Source organism: Postia placenta, assembly GCF_002117355.1.
Source record: "Postia placenta MAD-698-R-SB12 unplaced genomic scaffold POSPLAscaffold_24, whole genome shotgun sequence".
NCBI lineage: Eukaryota > Fungi > Basidiomycota > Agaricomycetes > Polyporales > Adustoporiaceae > Rhodonia > Rhodonia placenta.
In genome coordinates this window covers 505,486-511,941 of record NW_020169855.1, presented here as the reverse complement: position 1 = coordinate 511,941, position 6,456 = coordinate 505,486, and positions in this window count along the sequence as shown.

Below are 6,456 nucleotides of genomic sequence, written 5' to 3'. Positions count from 1 at the left end.
CAATAATGAGCTGAGCAATGGGGTCGCCTTTGGCGATCTTCAGCTCGGATGGTCCGGTGTTGGTAACAACAACCTTGACTTCGGCTGGGTCACCCCGCTCGATAATGCCTTCGATTGCTCGGATTCCTTTGGCTAACGGATTCCCTACTGGGGTGATTCTCCCGTAGGTGCCAACTGGTAGTTGTATCCGGATTCCTGTTGGAATTTGCAGTGTTGCATTACTGGCGACTCCCTGGTTTTGACTTGCATACAGTTCAAAGCCTGCTGCTGTATTGGTCTTTTTCTTGGGTTCCTGGCCTCCTCGTAGCTCAACTTGAAGTGTTGCATCCCTTTTCAGGAGAGCAAACACCTTGTCATCATTATCATCGAGCGACCTGATTGCGTGCGGGTGCGCATCGTGATATTCCTTGATGAGTTCCTTTGAGCCTTTGAGGTTCGCTACTGGTTCCCATGTATCCTCGTCGGGAGTGGTATTCTTCCATCGTACGAGGTACTGAAGCTTGCGGTAGTGTCGGCGAGAGGATAAGATCTTCTCCACTTCCCATTCTTCATGGCCATCAATGATAACCGGCTTTGCAGCTGGTCCTTTCTGGCCTGGGATTTCCGCCTCGTGGTAGGGTATGAGCTTACTGGCGTGGAAGACCGGATGTAATTTGGTCAACCTTGGTGGCCATTTCAGTCTGAAGGTGACTGGAGAGAGTTTTTCAACAATCTCAAAAGGCCCCGAATACCGTGCGTTGAGCTTTTGACCCGTGGTTTGATAGTCTCTGAGGTCGAGTAAGACCTTGTCGCCCACCTTGAAGGGGACTTTCTGGACTCCTTGGTCATAATACCACTTCATACGCTCGGCTGCCAGTTTGAGAGCGGCTTTCGCCTGCTCCTGCGCTTGTTGTCGGTTCCAAACAATGTCATTGAGGTCGCTTCTTTGCACCTCCTTTGTAAGTGTTGGACCTGCCCGTGGATGTCTGCCATATTCCAAGAAGAATGGTGTCTCCTTGGTGCCCTCATGCGCTGCATTGTTGTAGGCGAACTCAGCAGAGCTAAGTAGCCTTGACCAGTCGTCGAGTTGATAGTCGACGTAGCAGCGAAGATATTGCTCCAGAACTTGGTTGACTCTTTCAGTCTGACCATCAGTCTGTGGGTGGTACGTGGTGGACATGGTGGACTCTATCCCTAGTAGCTTACACCATTCCTGGAATAGTGTAGCCGCAAACTGAACACCTCGGTCGGATATAATCTGGGATGGTAAGCCATGAAGCGGCCACACCCGATTGTACAGTAATTCTGCTAGATCCTTTGCCGAGAACTCGTTTGTTATTGGGTAGAAGTGAGCCCGCTTTGTCAATCGATCCACGACTACACAAATGGCATCGTAACCATCTGATTCTGGGAGCTGAGTGATGAGGTCGACAGTCATAACTTCCCATGGCCCTTCCGGGACACGGTTGGGTTGCAATGGTCCATACGGCTGTTGCGGACGGTTCTTCATCCGTTGACAAATGTCACAGCCGGTCACATACTTCTTGACAAATACCGACATGCTAGGCCACCAATAGTTGCGTGAGACGAGTTCATATGTCTTCCACCTTCCAGGATGTCCGGCTGAGGGGAGATCATGATGCATTTGAACTATTCGCCTGTGCAAGTGGTCCTGCTTGCTGTTGGGGATATATACTTTGCCGTAATAAAGCAACAATCCATTCTCATAGTTCCAGTCCACAAGGGACTTGCCGAATTCTCTAGGACCTGACTTCAGCAATTGCTGATAGTTCTTGGTCACATCGTCATGTAGGAGTGCTTCCTTCACTTCCCTCAGGAGTTGATCGTCATTAATGGGCGACTCATGGGAGGCCTCGACTGCATTGATTGCAAAAAACTCCGGTTTCAACAAAGTTTGATCCCGATTATTGAGGTTCACCCCCTCCTCATGGTCTGGCCTCCTGGACAGAGGGTCGGCGGTAAGCATTGTTTTTCCTGGCTTATGGCGCAAAATGAAATTGAATCACGTGAGGTACAGAGCCCATCTCGCTTGTCTCCTAGTCAACTTCTGGGCGGTTTTGAAGTAAGTCAGATTAAGATGATCCGACCAGATCTCGAATTTGTCCGGATGTCCCTCCAAATAATGCCTATACTCTTCGAGTTCTCGAATGATAGCAAGCATCTCTTTGTCATATATCTCGTAGTTTCGCTGATGAACATCGAGTGACTTCGAGTAAAAGGCAACTGGGTGCCACAACTTGTCAGTTGGGTCCAATTGGGAGAGAACTGCGCCGGTCGCAAAGTCGCTGGCGTCAGTCTCAAGTCTAAAAGGGGACGTCGCATCCGGGATTCGAAGAATGGGCGCTGAGGTAAAGGTCTCTTTCAGACCATTAAATGCCTCTTCCTGTGCCACATCCCACACCCATGGTTGATCCTTCTTGGTCAACGTAGTGAGCGGTTTGGCATACTTGGCAAAGTCCTTGATGAATCTTCGATAGAAGTTCGCAAAGCCTAAGAAAGCTTGGACTTGTTTGACCTTAGTAGGCCGTGGCCACTCGGCTACTCCTGAAAGTTTCTTCAGGTCCATCTCAATATGTCCTTTGGAGATAATCATGCCGAGGTACTCAATGCTGCTTTTTTCAAAGGAGCATTTTTCCGGTTTAGCAAATAGATCATTCTCCCTCAGCCGCTTCAGGACTTCCTTTGTAAGCTTACGATGTTCCTTGAGATCATTCGAACAGATGAGAATGTCATCAAGGTAAACTATGACTTTTCCTCCTCGTATGAAATCACCGAGTATGTCATTCATCATCGCTTGGAAAGTTCCCGGTGCGTTGCAAAATCCGAAGTACATGACTGTGGCTTCATATAGTCCTCGATGTGTGATAAAAGCCGTTTTCCATTCATCACCCTTCCGGATGCGAACATTATTGTATCCCCATCGCAGATCGATCTTAGTGAATATCGATACTTGACTGAGTGTATCAATCAAGTCTGCTATGCGGGGTATTGGATAATGGTTCTTCACAGTTACGTCATTGATCTTCCGGTAATCCACAACTAAACGAAGCCCTCCATCATGTTTCTTGACAAAGAAAACAGGAGAGGCTAGCGGGCTTTTGGACTTTCGAATATACCCCTTTCGGAGTTCGTCGTCGATCCACTCGTCGAGAGAATTCCTCTCTTTCGGAGACATCGGGTATAGTTTGGCCGGTCGAGGTAGGGCAGCTCCTTCCTCGAAGTCAATACCATGATCATATGGTTTGCGCTCCGGCATCCGCTCCGATTTCTTTTGTGAGAATACGTCCCCGAACTCGTGTAGATATTCAGGGATGAGAGACTTCCACTTGGTGGTGTCCGCATCCTCCTCCTCAACGTCCTTGTTCAGAATGCTTGCGACAAATTCTGCCATTTGTAGGTCCTCTGGATCGTCTGTCGAGATCCAGTTGATGTATGGATTTTCAGTACACTCCTCTCCTAAGGCGTCCAGCGGAGTGACTAAGGGTTCCTCCCTTGGTAACTGAAGCTCGTCGGTTTCTTCATCAGTCACACGATTAGTTTTACGAGCTTTGGGGGCACAGCTCTCAGGGCACCTGGTGTACCTCCACTCCCCTTTGGCCCAGTCGATCTCGGGATTGTGTTTCCTGAGATAGGTCATGCCGAGGATCATGTCCTTACTCCCCAAATCTGCGACTAGCAGTGGGTGTGTCGACTTATGTGATCCTATTTCGACATAGGCTCTAACGGACTTATTTATTTGACCGCTTTTATTGGAGGTCCCATCTGCGTTATAAACGTTGTACGGGGTTGCCAGCTTATGCGTCACCAGGCTGTTACTTTCAACAACTGACCGATTGATGAACGATGTTGTGGCCCCTGAGTCTACCAAAGCTTCGACCTGCACTTTCTTTCCGTATACCCACAGTGTCACAGGCAGAGTGAATGAATTCTTGTTGCGAGAGATATTTACAAGACTGCCGTGTACACTATCTACATTGATTCCGACGGTGGGTTCCGATTCCTTAAGTACATGTTCGCAGGTAGTCACATGTACTTCTTCCAAAAATCCGAGGTAGCTGCGATGGGTTCTGTCTTTGCAGACAGCTGGGGTTCATCCTTCCCAGCCAGAGTCGATTCCTCGACGTTCGCAATCTCCTCGATTCTTGCAGTGTTGGCGCTCACGGCTTTCGTGGACGGGGGCGTGTCGTCCTCGCTATCCGTAAGCTCGACTTGAATAACCTGCGTTTTCTTAACCTTCTTGGCCGCGGGGTTACCGCTTCCTCCTTGCGCCTTCCTAGCGCCATCCCCTTGGGTACTCGGCCGCTTGTCCGCATTTTTGGCCAACTTGTAGCAATCATCTGTGTTATGAGTCTTCGACTTGCAGATGACACAATACTTCTTTACCTCTGTCGAGGCAGCCTCAGCGTCTTTTGCCTTGCCTTTGCCTTTACCCTTCGATTTCGACTTTTCAGCCGAATCGATGTCCATGGGAACAGCGCCGCCATTATCCGAGCCACTGTTCTTGAATACTGAACCTCGTGCCTTCTCCGGGTTGACAATCTTGTTGATGTTGAGCAAGATGTCGAGGAACAACGTCCAATCCTTTGGCAAGGTGGACTCGTCCTTTCCGGCCAACACCAACCGCATGTCACGAGGTATAACCTCCCGGAGTTTGTCGATGAGGAGACTATCGTCATACTCCGTGAGACGTCCGAGGGTGCGGAACCTCTCAGCGTACTTCACGAAGTCCTTCGAGGCCAGATCCTTATTGATGAACAGCGCCGTGATCTCCTTCTTTGCACCCTCCTTGTCGTCGCGTTGCCCGTATATCTGGGCAAGCTCTGCCACGAATGCCTTCCAGGTGCCCAGATCCTTTCCTTCCCGCATTTTCACATAGTAGCTCTTCATGTACTGATGAGCTGGTCCTTGCAGCTTCGAGAGGGCCGTGACGATTCGCTGTTTGTCAGTGGCCACTCCCTCATGCTCGCACCACAGTACGATCAGGTCCAACCATTCCTCAAGCTTGGTCTTATCCTCACTGCCCTTGAAGGCTGGAGGTTCCCCAATCTTAGGTTGACGGGAATGACCGCTACCCGTTGACGCAGGTAGTGCATCAACTTGTCGCTTGTAGGAATCGACTAGTGCCTGCTGGTTCTGGACCATGATGTGCAGGGATTCAACCTCTCGAAGGAGGCTTTGAAGGTATCCGTCGTAGTGCCTGCTTATTTCTAAGGTCAGGTGACCAACCCAGTCTCTGACTCGTCCAGTGGTCGATTCTGCAGCATTCGCAGTAACCGTCTGCAGCAGATTTGCTTGTTCATCAGAGACGTTCACATTCTGGAAGATTGCATCATGCCATTCTTCTTCCGTGGCGATGGCGAATGCCGCGGTCGGAACGAAGGGGATGTATGGGGCCATTTCTTATTGTAGTGATTAGCCCGTATTCACTTATGATTGAAAGAAAAAAGTGAAGCGAAGGAGATCTCCTCCTCATGCCATATAAGCCAATTATGCCAGAAAAGATTGCCAATCTTTATTCCACTATCTACACTTCATACTTGAAGGTGATGTTTAGGCTAGCCAACTCATTACAAATTCCGGCAGGCGACTGCTTAAGTCCTCGAAGGAGACATGCCCGATCCTTTTTAGGTCGCGCTTGATAACTCTCCAGTGCCTGTTGGTAAGCCGGCGCGCCTTCTTCTCCAGCCCATTGTCGCGACTTAGGGTTGAGTGACAGGGGAAACACAAACCAAGGATGCTGGGGGCGTTTGACTGGGTCTTACCGAAGCGATGGTGAGCAGAGCTCAAACCTAAGGCTAGGGACAAGATAATATATTAGTGAGGTAAGAAAAGGAATACAAAGGATGCTTACTGACCTAGGGACAAGAGGTCGAAACTGAGGTCCCTAGGGCAGCAGAGGCCGGCTTATATACAGGGGAAGATGAGGGCAGGCTGTGCGCACTGGTCCGTGCACAGCTGGTCCGTGCACAGCTGGTCCGTGCACAGCATGCTGACGCGGCCCCGGGGGCCGGTGAGTCAGAGCGGCTGTGTCAGCGGAGCCCGAGCTGTGCCGCGCACTGCCGCCCCATCTAATCTAATCGTACAGTAGATAAGGACTTGTTCATTCGAGCGTATAGTACAGAGGTTGCGGGTTCGAGCCCGTGAAAAGGAAAAAATTAAAAAAACAGCTAGACACCGTGCCAACTCGTGACATTACCCCCCCCTCAACGGCGCATGACCTCATGCGAGGCGCCCTTGCCCATCTCCCACCCGGAGCGGCATCATGCTTCAGTCAGCGGCGATGGCATCGGTTGAAAGTTGAGACCACCAAAGGTAGCAGTGTTGAGACGATGAGGGGTGTTCGGGTTCTTCCGGTGGAAGTCGGCTATGAGGGCCGGCGCATTGGCAACGTTGCGTGCTGGTTCCCATGACGTATGCGAGTCATCATAACCCTTCACTTGACGAGGTACTGCAGCT